Here is a 19,544-nt window from a genome sequence, read left to right as displayed (position 1 = left end):
GCAGAAGGCGAGGAACAACCTGTCAAAGTGCTGAGCAACAAATGCCAGGCAAGCTCGCAGTCGGCCTCCATGGCAGACGCCATCAATAATACAAGGCCATGTGCCTCCTGCGCCTTTTTTTTTTCCTTCTCTCCGACAACAACAATCTTCAAAGTGCTTTGTGGCGGCAAAATGAAAACCAACGCAAACTGTTGCAGAGGGAAAAAGTGTGTTTTGAGGACAACACACAAACACACACACACACACACACACACACACAGTCGTGGGACAGCCTTTTTACACCAAGGGTGCCCAAACTTTTTCCACCGAGGGCCACAGCCACTATTGTTATGGGAGACACACTGCATCCTATCAGTAAGATAAGAGTTAAACCAAGACAGGGCTAAGTCTGACATACCAATTCGTGTTTTGATACGTTCTAATAAAATATTATGATCGACAGTATCGAAAGCAGCGCTAAGATGGAGGAGCAGCAACATAGATGACGCATCAGAGTCCATCGTTAGCAATAGATCATTAGTCATTTTTGCGAGGGCTGTCTCCGTGGAGTGATTTGCCCTGAAACCGGATTGAAAGGTTTCACATAGATTGTTAGACGCTAAGTGTTCATTTAACTGCTCCGCAACAATTTTTTCGAGGATTTTTGAAATAAAGGGAAGGTGAGACACTGGTCGGTAGTTTACCATGAGGTCAGGATCGAGGTTAGGTCTTTTAAGGAGAGGATGAATAACCGCTTTTTTGAATGCTAGGGGAACAGTGCCCAAGGAGAGTGATAAGTTAGGGATGATGTTCGAAACCGGTTCTCCCGGTTGTTCGATAAGAAAAGAACCGATTCTATGGACTCGAATCCCTTTTTGAGAACCGGTTCCTGTTATCGAGACCACTATAGTAAAGAAAAAGAGTTGGTTCTTTATTCAAATCAATCCTATTTATTTATTAAAATTTTAGGGAGGGTAACACCAGTCAATATTTATTTATTTATTTCATAAAAAAATGTTTCGTTATAAAATAAAAGTGAGCTTTTATTAAACCAAATGTGTTTTTTTCCATATACAACAACCTATCTGGATTCAATAAGAGGATTTGATAATTGGCCGAACTCGATAATTTCTTATCAAACATCATCCCTAATTACCATCCATCTTCTTGCGTTAATCCGAGGTCGGTTCGCGGGGGCAGCAGCCTAAGCAGGGAAGCCCAGACTTCCCTCTCCCTGGCCACTTTGTCTAGCTCTTCCCGGGGGATCCCGAGGCGTTCTCAGGCCAGCCGGGAGTCAAAGTCTTCCCAACGTGTCCTGGGTCTTCCCCGTGGCCTCCTACCGGTTGGACGTGCCCTAAACACCTCATCTGGCTCCTCTCCATGTGGAGGAGCAGCGGCTTTACTTTGAGTTCCTCCCGGGTGGCAGAGCTTCTCACCCTATCTCTAAGGGAGAGACCCACCACCCGGCGGTGGAAGCCCATTTCGGCCACTTGTACGTGCTAACTGTTAGCATTTCACTTTGACTTTTTAAAATTTTAGTAATTGATGCATGCTAACTAATATTTGCATGGCATCATTTTAACCACATTTTTCCAGGTACACACCTTTCAAAACAAAGGACGCGGGGGGAAGGGGGATTTTTGTAGGGTTCAGTTTCAAAACCAGGACGACTAGAACATGCAATTTCGGCAGAAATTGTGTGTGATTGCTAAAAAGACAAAACCGGACGGATAGCATCGAATAACAAAACAATATTAAATAAATTAGCAAAAAAGGCCAGGATGCTAACAGTGCTATGCGAACATGCCAACAGTTGGCATGATTGCAATACCAAAATATATGATACCTCATCAGGTACTTACTGCTGAATCAGCAAAAAAAAAAAAAAAAAAAAGTTAGCATGCTAATGCTAAAATGCTAACTGTAACATGCGTCAAGTACCAAAATACAGTATATTACCTAAAGGTGTGTACCTGGAAAAATGTGGTTAAAGTGATGCCATGCAAATTAGTTAGCATGTATGAATTACTAAAATTTGAAAAAGTCGAAGTAAAATGCTAACAGTTAGCACGTTGGCCAGAAAGCGTCGAATAACAAAAAATATTAACCAAATGATCCAAAAAAAAAAACATGCGGACAGTTGGCATGAGTGCAATACCAAAATATATGATACCTTATCAGGTACTTACTGCTGAATTAGCAAAAAAAAAAAAAAATAAAGTTAGCATGCTAATGCTAAAATGCTAACTGTAACATGCGTCAAGTACCAAAATACGGTATATTACCTAAAGGTGTGTACCTGGAAAAATGTGGTTAAAATAATGCCATGCAAATTAGTTAGCATGTATCAATTACTAAAATTTGAAAAAGTCGAAGTAAAATGCTAACAGTTAGCACGTTGGCCAGAAAGTGTCAAATAACAAAAAATATTAACTAAATGATCAAAAAAAAAACATGCGGACAGTTGGCATGAGTGCAATACCAAAATATATGATACCTCATGAGGTACTTTGTGCTGAATTAGCTAATAAAATTTTTTTTTTTTAAAAGTTAGCATGCTAATGCTAAAATGCTAACTGTAACATGCGTCAAGTACCAAAATACAGTATATTACCTAAAGGTGTGTACCTGGAAAAATGTGGTTAAAATGATGCCATGCAAATTAGTTAGCATGTATCAATTACTAAAATTTGAAAAAGTCGAAGTAAAATGCTAACAGTTAGCACGTTGGCCAGAAAACGTCAAATAACAAAAAATATTAACTAAATGGTCACAAAAAAAACATGCGGACAGTTGGCATGAGTGCAATACCAAAATATATGATACCTCATGAGGTACTTTGAGCTGAATTAGCTAATAAATTTTTTTTTTTTTTTAAAGTTAGCATGCTAATGCTAAAATGCTAACTGTAACATGCGTCAAGTACCAAAATACAGTATATTACCTAAAGGTGTGTACCTGGAAAAATGTGGTTAAAATGATGCTATGCAAATTAGTTAGCATGTATCAATTACTAAAATTTGAAAAAGTCGAAGTAAAATGCTAACAGTTAGCATGTTGGCCAGAAAACGTCAAATAACAAAAAATATTAACTAAATGATCCAAAAAAAAAACCTGCGGACAGTTGGCATGAGTGCAATACCAAAATATATGATACCTCAAGAGGTACTTTGTGCTGAATTAGCTAATAAATTTTTTTTTTTTTTAAAGTTAGCATGCTAATGCTAAAATGCTAACTGTAACATGCGTCAAGTACCAAAATACAGTATATTACCTAAAGGTGTGTACCTGGAAAAATGTGGTTAAAGTGATGCCATGCAAATTAGTTAGCATGTATCAATTACTAAAATTTGAAAAAGTCGAAGTAAAATGCTAACAGTTAGCAGGTTGGCCAGAAAACGTCAAATAACAAAAAATATTAACTAAATGGTCACAAAAACAACAACATGCGGACAGTTGGCATGAGTGCAATACCAAAATATATGATACCTCATGAGGTACTTTGTGCTGAATTAGCTAAATACATTTTTTTTTTAAAGTTAGCATGCTAATGCTAAAATGCTAACTGTAACATGCGTCAAGTACCAAAATACAGTATATTACCTAAAGGTGTGTACCTGGAAAAATGTGGTTAAAATGATGCCTTACAAATATTAGTTGGCATGTATCAATTACTAAAATTTTAAAAAGTTGAAGTGAAATGCTAACAGTTAGCACGTTGGCCAGAAAGCGTCAAATAACAAAAAATATTAACTAAATGATCAAAAAAAAAAACATGCGGACAGTTGGCATGAGTGCAATACCAAAATATATGATACCTCATGAGGTACTTTGTGCTGAATTAGCTAATAAATTTTTTTTTTTTTTTAAAGTTAGCATGCTAATGCTAAAATGCTAAGTGTAACATGCGTCAAGTACCAAAATACAGTATATTACCTAAAGGTGTGTACCTGGAAAAATGTGGTCAAAATGATGCCATGCAAATATTAGTTGGCATGTATCAATTACTAAAATTTTAAAAAGTCGAAGTGAAATGCTAACAGTTAGCACGTTGGCCAGAAAGCGTCAAATAACAAAAAATATTAACTAATTGATCTGAAAAAAAAACAAGCGAACAGTTGGCATGAGTGCAATACCAAAATATATGATACCGAGGTACTTAACTACTAAATTAGCTAAAAAAAAAAAAAAGTTAGTATGTTAATGCTAAAATGCTAACTGTAACATGCGTCAAGTACCAAAATACAGTATATTACCTACAGGTGTGTACCTGGAAAAATGTGGTTGAAATGATGCCATGCAAATATTAGTTAGCATGCATCAATTACTAAAATTGGAAAAAGTCGAAGTAAAATGCTAACAGTTAGCACGTTGGCCAGAAAGCGTCAAATAACAAAAAATATTAACCAAATGATCAAAAAAAAAAAACATGCGGACAGTTGTCATGAGTGCAATACCAAAATATATGATACCGAGGTACTTAATTACTAAATTAGCTAAAAAAAATAAATAAATAAAAAAGTTAGCATGTTAATGCTAAAATGCTAACTTTAACATGCGTCAGGTACCAAAAAAAAAAAAAAAAAAGCGCTGCTTTCGATACCGTCGATCATAATATTTTATTAGAACGTATCAAAACACGAATTGGTATGTCAGACTTAGCCCTGTCTTGGTTTAACTCTTATCTTACTGATAGGATGCAGTGTGTCTCCCATAACAGTGTGACCTCGGACTACGTTAAGGTAACGTGTGGAGTTCCCCAGGGTTCGGTCCTTGGCCCTGCACTCTTCAGCATCTACATGCTGCCGCTAGGTGACATCATACGCAAATACGGTGTTAGCTTTCACTGTTATGCTGATGACACCCAACTCTACATGCCCCTAAAGCTGACCAACACGCCGGATTGTAGTCAGCTGGAGGCGTGTCTTAATGAAATTAAACAATGGATGTCCGCTAACTTTTTGCAACTCAACGCCAAAAAAAACGGAAATGCTGATTATCGGTCCTGCTAGACACCGAACTTTATTTAATAATACAACTCTAACATTTGACAACCAAATAATAAAACAAGGCAACTCAGTAAAGAATCTGGGTATTATCTTCGACCCAACTCTCTCCTTTGAGGCACACATTAAAAGCGTTACTAAAACGGCCTTCTTTCATCTCCGTAATATCGCTAAAATTCACTCCATTTTGTCCATTTTGTTACGTCTCGCCTCGATTACTGTAACGTATTATTTTCGGGTCTCCCCATGTCTAGCATTAAAAGATTACAGTTGGTACAAAATGCGGCTGCTAGACTTTTGACAAGAACAAGAAAGTTTGATCACATTACGCCTGTACTGTATATACCTTTATATACATATATACATACATATATACCTATACTGTATATACCTTTATATACATATATACATACATATATACCTATACTGTATATACCTTTATATACATATATACATACATATATACCTATACTGTATATACCTTTATATACATATATACATACATATATACCTATACTGTATATACCTTTATATACATATATACATACATATATACCTATACTGTATATACCTTTATATGCATATATACATACATATATACCTATACTGTATATACCTTTATATACATATATACATACATATATACCTATACTGTATATACCTTTATATACATATATACATACATATATACCTATACTGTATATACCTTTACATACATATATACATACATATATACCTATACTGTATATACCTTTATATACATATATACATACATATATACCTATACTGTATATACCTTTATATACATATATACATACATATATACCTATACTGTATATACCTTTATATACATATATACATACATATATACCTATACTGTATATACCTTTATATGCATATATACATACATATATACCTATACTGTATATACCTTTATATGCATATATACACACATATATACCTATACTGTATATACCTTTATATACATATATACACACATATATACCTATACTGTATATACCTTTATATACATATATACATACATATATACCTATACTGGCTCACCTGCACTGGCTTCCTGTGCACTTAAGATGTGACTTTAAGGTTTTACTACTTACGTATAAAATACTACACGGTCTAGCTCCATCCTATCTTGCCGATTGTGTTGTACCATATGTCCCGGCAAGAAATCTGCCTTCAAAGGACTCCGGCTTATTAGTGATTCCTAGAGCCCAAAAAAAGTCTGCGGGCTATAGAGCGTTTTCCGTTCGGGCTCCAGTACTCTGGAATGCCCTCCCGGTAACAGTTCGAGATGCTACCTCAGTAGAAGCATTTAAGGCTCACCTTAAAACTCATTTGTATACTCTAGCCTTTAAATAGACCTCCTTTTTAGACCAGTTGATCTGCCGCTTCTTTTCTTTCTCCTATGTCCCCCCCTCGCCTGTATCGGTTGGGGACATCTCTACGCTGCTGATCCGCCTTCGCTTGAGATGGTTTCCTGTGGACGGGACTCTCGCTGCTGTCTTGGATCCGCTTTGAACTGAACTCTCGTGACTGTGTTGGAGCCACTATGGATTGAACTTTCACAGTATCATGTTAGACCCGCTCGACATCCATTGCTTTCGGTCCCCTAGAGGGGGGGGGGGGGTTGCCCACATCTGAGGTCCTCTCCAAGGTTTCTCATAGTCAGCATTGTCACTGGCGTCCCACTGGATGTGAATTCTCCCTGCCCACTGGGTGTGAGTTTTCCTTGCCCTTTTGTGGGTTCTTCCGAGGATGTTGTAGTCGTAATGATTTGTGCAGCCCTTTGAGACATTTGTGATTTGGGGCTATATAAATAAACATTGATTGATTGATTGATTGATAATAGGATTATAAAATGTCTTGTTTGACGCACGACACATTTTTAAAGGTGAAATAGTTTAGCTGAAAGTGCTGCGACCACTCCAAAACAAAGGATGAGCTCGCATACGATGCGGTGGATGCTACTTGCCTCCTGTCCTGAGGGGGCGCTGGTGAGCCTGACAAGCCTATCATGAATCTATAAACCAAACAGAAACAGAGTGGCAGCCATCTTTGATGAAATGGAGTTTCCAGCATTTACTTGTCAACTAATAAGATAATAAAACGTCTTATTTGACGCACGACACCTTTTTAAAAGTGAAAAAGTTGATCTGCGACCACTCACCACGAACATTAGCTACCCAGCTAACAAGGCAAGTGCTGGTTGACTAAAGCGCTGTTGGTTTAATTCTGTTTTGTTTCATTTTTTGTTGATGGAGAAGACCCCTTTTTTTGTTCCAAATTCCAAACCGAAATGCCGCAGTATTTACAATATCGTTACATCCCTACTTACTACCTATGTTTACTATTTGCTACCTATGTTCACCACTCCATATTGACTACTTACTACCTATATGTATTACTTACTACCATGTCTACTACTTACTACTTATGTTTACTACCTATGTTTACTACTTACCTTTGCTACTCTATACTGACTACTTACTACATATATTTACTACCTATGTCTACTACTTACTCCCTATCTTTGCTCCTCTATACTACTTATGATTACTACTTTATATTGACTACTTACTACATATATTTACTACTTACCACCTGTATCTACTACTTACTACCTATGTGTGATCCTCTCTGTTAACTACTTACTACTTATGTTTACTACTCTATATTGACTACTTACTACGTATGATTACTACTTTTTATTGACTACTTACTACATATATTTACTACTTACTACCTGTGTCTACTACTTACTACCTATGTTTACCACTCTATATTGACTACTTACTACCTATGTTTACTACTTTATATTGACTACTTACTACATATATTTACTACTTACTACTTGTGTCTACTACTTACTACCTATGTTTTATCCTCTCTATTAACTACTTACTACCTATGTTTACTACTCTATATTGACTACTTACTACGTATGTTTACTACTCTATATTGACTACTTACTACATGTAATTACTACTTACTACCTATGTTTACTATTTACTACCTATATTTACCACTCTATATTGACTACTTACTACCTATGTTTCCTACTCTAAATTGACTACTTACTGCATATATTTACTACTTACTACCTATAACTACTGCTTACAACCTATATTTACTACTCTATATTGACTACTTACTAAATATATTTACTACTTACTACTTATGTCTACTACTTAGTCCCCGTTTGCTCCTCTATATTGACTACTTACTACCTATGTTTACTACTCTATATTAACTGCTTACTATATATGTTTACTACTCTATATTGACTTTTTACTACATATATTTACTACTTACTACCTGTGTCTACTACTTACTACCTATGTGTGATCCTCTCTATTAACTACTTACTACCTATGTTTACTACTCTATAATGACTACTTACTACATTTATTTACTACTTACTACCTATGTTTACTATTTACTACCTATGTTTACCACTCTATATTGACTACTTACTACCTATGTTTCCTACTCTAAATTGACTACTTACTGCATAAATTTACTACTTACTACCTATAACTACTGCTTACAACCTATATTTACTACTCTATATTGACTACTTACTAAATATGTTTACTACTTACTACCTTTGTCGACTACTTACTCCCTTTGTTTGCTCCTCTATATTAACTGCTTACTATATATGTTTACTACTCTATATTGAGTTTTTACTACATATATTTACTACTTACTACCTGTGTCTACTACTTACTACCTATGTGTGATCCTCTCTATTAACTACTTTTTAACTATGTTTACTACTCTATATTGACTACTTACTACGTATGTTTACTACTCTATATTGACTACTTACTACATTTATTTACTACTTACTACCTATGTTTACTATTTACTACCTATGATTACCACTCTATATTGACTACTTACTACCTATGTTGCCTACTCTATATTGACTACTTACTGCATATATTTACTACTTACTACCTATAACTACTGCTTACAACCTATATTTACTACTCTATATTGACTACTTACTAAATATGTTTACTACTTACTACCTTTGTCTACTACTTACTCCCCCTGTTTGCTCCTCTATATTGACTGCTTACTATATATGTTTACTACTCTATATTAACTTTTTACTACATATATTTACTACTTACTACTTGTGTCTACTACTTACTACCTATGTGTGATCCTCTCTATTAACTACTTACTACCTATGTTTACTACTCTATATTGACTACTTACTACGTATGTTTACTACTCTATATTGACTACTTACTACATGTAATTACTACTTACTACCTATGTTTACTATTTACTACCTATGTTTACCACTCTATATTGACTACTTACTACCTATGTTTCCTACTCTAAATTGACTACTCACTGCATAAATTTACTACTTACTACCTATAACTACTGCTTACAACCTATATTTACTACTCTATATTGACTACTTACTAAATATATTTACTACTTACTACCTTTGTCTACTACTTACTCCCCCTGTTTGCCTCCTCTATATTGACTACTTACTACCTATGTTTACTACTCTATATTAACTGCTTACTATATATGTTTACTACTCTATATTGACTTTTTACTACATATATTTACTACTTACTACCTGTGTCTACTACTTACTACCTATGTGTGATCCTCTCTATTAACTACTTACTACCTATGTTTACTACTCTATATTGACTACTTACTACGTATGTTTAATACTCTATATTGACTACTTACTACATTTATTTACTACTTACTACCTATGTTTACTATTTACTACCTATGTTTACCACTCTATATTGACTACTCACTACCTATGTTTCCTACTCTAAATTGACTACTTACTGCATATATTTACTACTTACTACCTATAACTACTGCTTACAACCTATATTTACTACTCTATATTGACTACTTACTAAATATATTTACTACTTACTACCTTTGTCTACTACTTACTCCCCCTGTTTGCTCCTCTATATTGACTGCTTACTATATATGTTTACTACTCTATATTAACTTTTTACTACATATATTTACTACTTACTACTTGTGTCTACTACTTACTACCTATGTGTGATCCTCTCTATTAACTACTTACTACCTATGTTTACTACTCTATATTGACTACTTACTACGTATGTTTACTACTCTATATTGACTACATACTACATGTAATTACTACTTACTACCTATGTTTACTATTTACTACCTATATTTACCACTCTATATTGACTACTTACTACCTATGTTTCCTACTCTAAATTGACTACTTACTGCACATATTTACTACTTACTACCTATAACTACTGCTTACAACCTATATTTACTACTCTATATTGACTACTTACTAAATATGTTTACTACTTACTACCTTTGTCTACTACTTACCCCCCCTGTTTGCCTCCTCTATATTGACTACTTACTACCCATGTTTACTACTCTATATTAACTGCTGACTATATATGTTTACTACTCTATATTGACTTTTTACTACATATATTTACTACTTACTACCTGTGTCTACTACTTACTACCTATGTTTTATCCTCTCTATTAACTACTTACTACCTATGTTTACTACTCTATATTGACTACTTACTACGTATGTTTACTACTCTATATTGACTACTTACTACATATATTTACTACTTACTACCTATGTTTACTACTCTATATTGACTACTACTATGTATGTTTACTACTCTATATTGACTACTTACTACATATATTTACTACTTACTACCTATGTTTCCTACTCTATATTGACTACTTACTGCACATATTTACTACTTACTACCTATAACTACTGCTTACTACCTATATTTACTACTCTATATTGACTACTTACTAAATATATTTACTACTTACTACCTATGTCTACTACTTACTCCCCCTGTTTGCCTCCTCTATATTGACTACTTACTACCTATGTTTACTACTCTATATTAACTGCTTACTATATATGTTTACTACTCTATATTGACAATTTACTACATATATTTACTACTTATGTTTATTACTACTTGGCATTTGGGAGGCAGCGGCCCAAGATGGCGGCGGTTACGGGGGCGGGAAGACGGCGTATTAAAAGAGCTGAGGGCTGGGGAAGGCAATGTCGTCGTAGTGTGTGTGTGTGTGTGTGTGTGTGTGTGTGTGTGTGTGTGTGTGTGTGTGTGTGTGTGTGTGTGTGTGTTATGACTGCAGCAATGCGCCAAGGAGAATGGAGGGGGGATATACCCCACTGTGGGAGCCAGGGAGGTACGGGGAGGAGTGTGTGTGTGTATATATATATATATATATATATACATATATATATATATACATATATATGTGTGTGTGTGTCTAATTGTGAAGTTTGCAGCCATCTACAGCAACTCCCACCTTCATTCATCTTTCCCCCGCTTCCCATTTCTTCCCATTCTTCTTCTCCTCTTTCCTCCTGACTGCTGCACTTGGGACACATCAAGTGTTGCAGCAACATCCACTGTGGGTACTTCTTACTTACTACTACTACTACTACTACTACTACCAGGGTTTACTACTTCCCATACCTATATTTACTCCTTACTGTACATTTACTACTCACTACCTATATTTACCACTTACTGCAAACGTTTACAACTTACTACTTATATTTACCACTTACTACCTATATTTACCACCTTCTGCCAACATTTGCTACTTACTACTTACAAACCCCGTTTCCATAAGAGTTGGGAAATTGTCCATCCATCCATCCATCCATCCATTTTCTACCGCTTACTCCCTTTCGGGGTCGCGGGGGGCGCTGGCGCCTATCTCAGCTACAATAGGGCGGAAGGCGGTGCACACCCTGGAAAAGTCGCCACCTCATGGCAGGGCCAACACAGACAGACCAATATTTACTTCCTACTGTATATTTATTACTCACTACCTATCTTTACCACCTACTTACTACCTATATTTATCACTTACTGCCAATATTTACTACTTATATATACTAATACTACCTAAATTACCACTTACTGAAAATATTTACTACTTATATATACTAAAACTACCTATATTACCACTTACTGAACATATTTACTACTTATATATACTAATACTACCTATATTACCACTTACTGAACATATTTACTACTTATATATACTAATACTACCTATAATACCACTTACTGCCAATATTTACTACTTATATATACTAATACTACCTAAATTACCACTTACTGAAAATATTTACTATTTATATATACTAATACTATCTATATTACCACTTACTGAAAATATTTACTACTTATATATACTAATACTACCTATATTACCACTTACTGAAAATATATACTACTTATATATACTAATACTACCTATATTACCACTTACTGAAAATATATACTACTTATATATACTAATACTACCAATATTACCACTTACTGAACATATTTACTACTTATATATACTAATACTACCTATATTACCACTTACTGAACATATTTACTACTTATATATACTAATACTACCTATATTACCACTTACTGAAAATATTTACTACTTATATATACTAATACTACCTATATTACCACTTACTGAAAATATTTACTACTTATATATACTAATACTACCTATATTACCATTTACTGCCAATATTTACTACTTATATAAACTAATACTAACTATATTACCACTTACTGAAAATATTTACTACTTATATATACTAATACTACCTATATTACCACTTACTGAACATATTTACTACTTATATATACTATCCATCCATCCATCCATCATCTTCCGCTTATCCGAGGTCGGGTCGCGGGGGCAGCAGCCTAAGCAGGGAAGCCCAGACTTCCCTATCTCCAGCCACTTCGTCTAGCTCTTCCCGGGGGATCCCGAGGCGTTCCCAGGCCAGCCGGGAGACATAGTCTTCCCAACGTGTCCTGGGTCTTCCCCGTGGCCTCCTACCAGCTGGACGTGCCCTAAACACATCCCTAGGGAGGCGTTCGGGTGGCATCCTGACCAGATGCCCGAACCACCTCATCTGGCTCCTCTCGATGTGGAGGAGCAGCGGCTTTACGTTGAGTTCCTCCCGGATGGCAGAGCTTCTCACCCTATCTCTAAGGGAGAGACCTGGAAACTAATTTCGGCCGCTTGTACCCGTGATCTTATCCTTTCGGTCATGACCCAAAGCTCATGACCATAGGTGAGGATGGGAACGTAGATCGACCGGTAAATTGAGAGCTTTGCCTTCCGGCTCAGCTCCTTCTTCACCACAACGGATCGATACAACGTCCGCATTACTGAAGACGCCGCACCGATCCGCCTGTCGATCTCACCATCCACTCTTCCCCCACTCGTGAACAAGACTCCTAGGTACTTGAACTCCTCCACTTGGGGCAGGGTCTCCTCCCCAACCCGGAGATGGCACTCCACCCTTTTCCGGGCGAGAACCATGGACTCGGACTTGGAGGTGCTGATTCTCATTCCGGTCGCTTCACACTCGGCTGCGAACCGATCCAGTGAGAGCTGAAGATCCCGGCCAGATGAAGCCATCAGGACTACATCATCTGCAAAAAGCAGAGACCTAATCCTGCGGTCACCAAACCGGAACCCCTCAACGCCTTGACTGCGCCTAGAAATTCTGTCCATAAAAGTTCTGAACAGAATGGGTGACAAAGGACAGCCTTGGCGGAGTCCAACCCTCACTGGAAATGAGGACCAAGCTCTGACACTGATCATACAGGGAGTGGACCGCCACAATAAGACATTCCGATACCCCATACTCTCTGAGCACTCCCCACAGGACTTCCCGAGGGACACGGTCGAATGCCTTCTCCAAGTCCACAAAGCACATGTAGACTGGTTGGGCAAACTCCCATGCACCCTCAAGAACCCTGCCGAGAGTATAGAGCTGGTCCACAGTTCCACGACCAGGACGAAAACCACACTGTTCCTCCTGAATCCGAGGTTCGACTATCCGGCGAAGCCTCCTCTCCAGTACACCTGAATAAACCTTACCGGGAAGGCTGAGGAGTGTGATCCCACGATAGTTGGAACACACCCTCCGGTCCCCCTTCTTAAAGAGAGGAACCACCACCCCGGTCTGCCAATCCAGAGGTACCGCCCCCGATGTCCACGCGATGCTGCAGAGTCTTGTCAACCAAGACAGCCCCACAGCATCCAGAGCCTTAAGGAACTCCGGGCGGGTCTCATCCACCCCCGGGGCCTTGCCGCCGAGGAGCTTTTTAACTACCTCAGCGACCTCAGCCCCAGAAATAGGAGAGTCCACTACAGATTCCCCAGGCACCGCTTCCTCAAAGAAAGACGTGTTGGTGGGATTGAGGAGGTCTTCGAAGTATTCCCTCCACCGATCCACAACATCCGCAGTCGAAGTCAGCAGAACACCATCCGCACCATACACGGTGTTGATGGTGCACTGCTTCCCCTTCCTGAGGCGCCGTATGGTGGTCCAGAATCGCTTCGAAGCCGTCCGGAAGTCGTTTTCCATGGCTTCCCCGAACTCTTCCCATGTCCGAGTTTTTGCCTCCGCGACCGCTAAAGCTGCACACCGCTTGGCCCGTCGGTACCCGTCCACTGCCTCCGGAGTCCTATGAGCCAAAAGAACCCGGTAGGACTCCTTCTTCAGCTTGACGGCATCCCTCACTGCTGGTGTCCACCAACGGGTTCTGGGATTACCGCCACGACAGGCACCAACAACCTTGCGGCCACAGCTCCAATCAGCCGCCTCGACAATAGAGGTTCGGAACATGGTCCACTCGGACTCAATGTCCCGCACCTCCCTCATGACATGTTAGGTGACGTTCCACGTCCCAAGAGCTAGCTTCTGTAGCCGAGGATCGGACCGCCAAGTGCCCTGCCTTTGGCTGCCGCCCAGCTCACAATGCACCCGTCCTCTATGGCCCCTCCTATGAGTGGTGAGCCCATTGGAGGGATGACCCACGTTGCCTCTTCGGGCTGTGCCCGGCCGGGCCCCATGGGAACAGGCCCGACCACCAGGAGGCACTTATATATACTAATACTACCTATATTACCACTTACTGAAAATATTTACTACTTATATATACTAATACTACCTATATTACCACTTACTGCCAATATTTACTACTTATATATACTAATACTACCTATATTACCACTTACTGAAAATGTTTACTACTTATATATACTAATACTACCTATATTACCACTTACTGAAAATATTTACTACTTATATATACTAATACTACCTATATTACCATTTACTGCCAATATTTACTACTTATATATACTAATACTACCTATATTACCACTTACTGAAAATATTTACTACTTATATATACTAATACTACCTATATTACCATTTACTGCCAATATTTACTACTTATATAAACTAATACTAACTATATTACCACTTACTGAAAATATTTACTACTTATATATACTAATACTACCTATATTACCACTTACTGAACATATTTACTACTTATATATACTAATACTACCTATATTACCACTTACTGAACATATTTACTACTTATATATACTAATACTACCTATATTACCATCCATCCATCCATCCATTTTCTACCGCTTATTCCCTTTCAGGGTCGCGGGGGGCGCTGGCGCCTATCTCAGCTACAATCGGGCGGAAGGTGGGGTACACCCTGGACAAGTCGCCACCTCATCGCAGGGCCACCTATATTACCACTTACTGAAAATATTTACTACTTATATATACTAATACTACCCATATTACCACTTACTGAAAATATTTACTACTTATATATACTAATACTACCTATATTACCACTTACTGAAAATATTTACTACTTATATATACTAATACTACCTATATTACCACTTACTGAAAATATTTACTACTTACGACTGATATTAATACCACTCAGTGATTTTATTTTCTGCAGCGATGAACCTTCTTGTCAAGTCGGCAGAGAAGTTATGTCGAGGCGCAGTCCTTGCAAGCGGAGTCCAGATGCTACCCATTAGAGCGTTCATGGACGACCTTACCATCACAGCAAGATCAGTGCCAGAAGGAAGATGCATTTTGGAGGACCTGATTGAGCTCACTAATTGGGCAAGGATGGAGTTCAAACCTGCAAAGTCCAGAAGCCTAGTTCTGAAGAAAGGGCGTGTTCAGGAACGGTTTCGCTTCAAGATCAGGGAGAACATCATCCCAACTGTCCAAGAGAAGCCTGTGAAGTGCTTGGGGAAGTGGTACAGGGCAGATCTCAAAGACCGACTGAGTGTGAAAGAAATGTTTAGCCAAGCAGAAGCCTGGATGACATCCCTAGAAAAGTGCGGCCTCCCGGGCAAGTATAAGGCCTGGGGTTACCAACATGGGGTTCTCCCCCGTCTGCTCTGGCCACTCCTAGTTTATGAGGTACCTGTATCCACAGTTGAGAGTCTGGAGAGGAAGTTGAACACCTACTTGAGGAGATGGCTGGGTGTCCCAAGAAGCTTCTGTTCCATTGGACTGTACAGCACAGGAAGCAAGCTACAGCTGCCAATAACATCAGTGGTGGAGGAGTACAAGGTGACAAAAACACGCCAGGCTATGATGCTACGAGACAGCAAAGACGAGCGAGTACGACAAGCAGGCATTGTCGTCAGGTCAGGCATAAAGTGGTCAGCTAGCGAAGCGCTGAGGGAGGCGGAGGATCGACTGCATCACGCGGACATTGTGGGATCAGTAGCCCAGGGAAGACTTGGTCTGGGTTGCTCTTCCAGAACAAATTGGAACAAAGCTGACCCAAAGGAACGGCGAGGCTTGGTGCAGAGGGAGGTCCGAAAGGCTGAAGAGGAAAGCCGGCATGTCAAGGCAGTAACCATGAACAAACAAGGCAGCTGGACTAGATGGGAGAGTGTAAAAGACAGATCTCTAACCTGGAAGGACATCTGGAGCATGGAAGGCCACCGGATTAAGTTCCTGCTGTGTTCTACATATGATGTCCTGCCCACCCCATCAAACCTCCATACTTGGGGAATGGTAGAGAGTCCCAGCTGTACACTCTGTGGAAAGATAGCCAACCTGGAGCATGTCCTCTCCTCTTGTCACTCAAGTTTAGCAGATGGCAAGTTCCGGTGGCGTCATGACCAGATCCTTGCTCAGCTGGCAGAGGGTGTTGAGCAGGCCAGGAAGAGGACAAGGCAGCTCTCTAATGGGCCTCGCTTCATCCACTTCATCAGGGCAGGTGAAAGCGCAGCAGCAGGAGGGAGGAACAAAGGAATCCTGGCCACGGCAAGCGACTGGGAGATGCGGGTCGACCTGAAGAAGCAGCTGAAATTCCCAGAGGAGATAGCCCACACAACCCTGAGACCTGATATTGTTCTGTGGTCTAAAGGAACTAAACAGGTGGTGCTTATCGAGCTGACAGTACCCTGGGAAGAGAGGATAGAGGAGGCGTATGAACGCAAACTCAAAAAATACCAAACCCTCATCCTCAAGAGCCAGCTAAATGGATGGAAGGCCTGGAACTTACCGGTGGAGGTGGGCTGTAGAGGCTTTGCGGGGCGGTCGCTCTGGAGAGCCCTCGGACTGCTGGGGGTCGAAGGGCTGGCTAGGAAGCGGCTGGTAGCCAACACCACTAAAAGGGCAGAAGAAGCATCACGCTGGATTTGGATACAAAGAAAGGTGCGGTGGCAGAGCCGACCTACTGAAGGACTAGGGACATAGAGTTGGGTGGCATTCAGCAGGGGTAGAGCCAGGACGCTGGATCTGCCGTCGAGCCCCTCCGAAGCGTCATGGGCTTAATTCGACGAAACGTTAATGACGGGGGGTGCCCATTTGAGAACCTTCTGATGCCAACCAACTGATGTCCAGTTAAGGTATGCGGTCAAACTTAGTCTTGACTCAGGGAGGAGGACGTCCCTGCCATGCAGAGTCCCGATGGTGCCTTGATAGAAGGAGAGATGAAGAGAGCGAGGCCACAGGCTCACAGATGGTGCAGGGGCGAGTACCTGTAAAGGTGAGCCAGTTGCGATACCCTTATCGTATTTTGCATATACTACCTATATTACCACTTACTGAAAATATTTACTACTTATATATACTAATACTACCTATATTACCACTTACTGCCAATATTTACTACTTATATATACTAATACTACCTATGTTACCACTTATTGAAAATATTTACTACTTATATATACTAATACTACCTATATTACCACCTACTGACAATATTTACTACTTACGACTGATATTAATACCACTTACTGATTAAATGTACAACTTACTACCTATATTTACTACTTATTACCTATATTTACCACTTACTGCAAACATTACTACTAACTACTTATATTTACCACTTACTACCTATATTTACCACTTACTGACAATATTTATTACCTACTACTTATATTTACTACTTACTACCTACATTTACCACTTACTGACGATGTTTACTACATACTACTTATATTTACTACCTACTACCTATATTTAGCACTTACTGCCAATATTTACTACATATATTTACTACTTACTACCTATATTACCACTTACTGACAATATTTACTACTTACTACCTTCATTTACCACTTAATGACAATATTTACTGCTTACTACTTATATCAACTACTTACAGGGCTGATGTATTCTCGGGGGCAACACCCTTCACTCTACCCGGCAGTGGGTCTCCACAGCTCAGGACTCCAGGGTAAATGAAGAGTTTGGCGATTAGTTGCAAATCATGGCTTTATTGAGGTCTTGCACACAGCCAATCCAACAAAACACTAACCGCTCCTTCACCTCGCTCGCCCACACACTCACATCCCATGCTGTCCCATATTAAAGGGCCACGCACAAAAATATGCTACTCTCATAACTAACCCATGCTAACCCATTTGAAGCGTCACCACCGCATTCAAGCAGCCTCTCCTCGGCGAGTCAGGCAAGCCTAAAGCAATAACAAATATTTTTATAGCAGCAGATTTAAGTCCATATTGCATTAAAAACTAAATTTTGACCCACTTCTATGGTGGAAGAACAATGCGGTGTTGATGAACGTGGACCCGACTTAAACAAGTTGAAAAACTTATTGGGGTGTTTGCATTCAGTAGTCAATTGTACAGAATATGTAGTGTACTGTGCAATCTACTAATAAAAGTCTCAATCAATCAAAAAAAGCAATTTATATGTAGAAAGGTTTTGTTAAGAAACGATTCTGAGCCTTATCTTATTTAGTTTTTATTTTATATATGTTGACCACTTTAACCCTGGCAATGGACCCTGTGTGTATATGTATGTTATGCCATTGTTTACAAATTTGGTAAATAAATTACCAAAAAATGTATATCTTGTTTTCTTACTGTACCGAAAATGAACCGAACCGTAACCTCTAAACCGAGGTACGTACCGAACCGAAATTTTTGTGTACCGTTACAACCCTAGTTACTAGCCATGTTTTGTACTTTCTACCTATGTTTACAACTTACAAGAGCTTCTGTTTTTATAAATAGCAGCGTTTATTTGTTAGCATTAGCATGTCTTGTTTGGTTATCTGCAACTCATTGTCTCAATAATTTAACCATGTAATG

The 19,544-nt window shown here is 38.9% G+C and overlaps 1 protein-coding gene across 3 annotated transcripts in view; it reads right to left on the bottom strand.

Annotated features, from left to right (window-relative positions):
• The window catches only part of usp54b (ubiquitin specific peptidase 54b), a 160,691-nt gene that overhangs the window by 82,826 nt on the left and 58,321 nt on the right, over positions 1–19,544 (bottom strand). The gene's annotated exons all lie outside the window — the stretch shown is intronic.

This window comes from Nerophis ophidion, linkage group LG08 (genome assembly GCF_033978795.1).
Source record: "Nerophis ophidion isolate RoL-2023_Sa linkage group LG08, RoL_Noph_v1.0, whole genome shotgun sequence".
Classification (NCBI taxonomy): Eukaryota; Metazoa; Chordata; class Actinopteri; order Syngnathiformes; family Syngnathidae; genus Nerophis; species Nerophis ophidion.
This window is presented reverse-complemented; position numbering and strand designations above follow the sequence as displayed.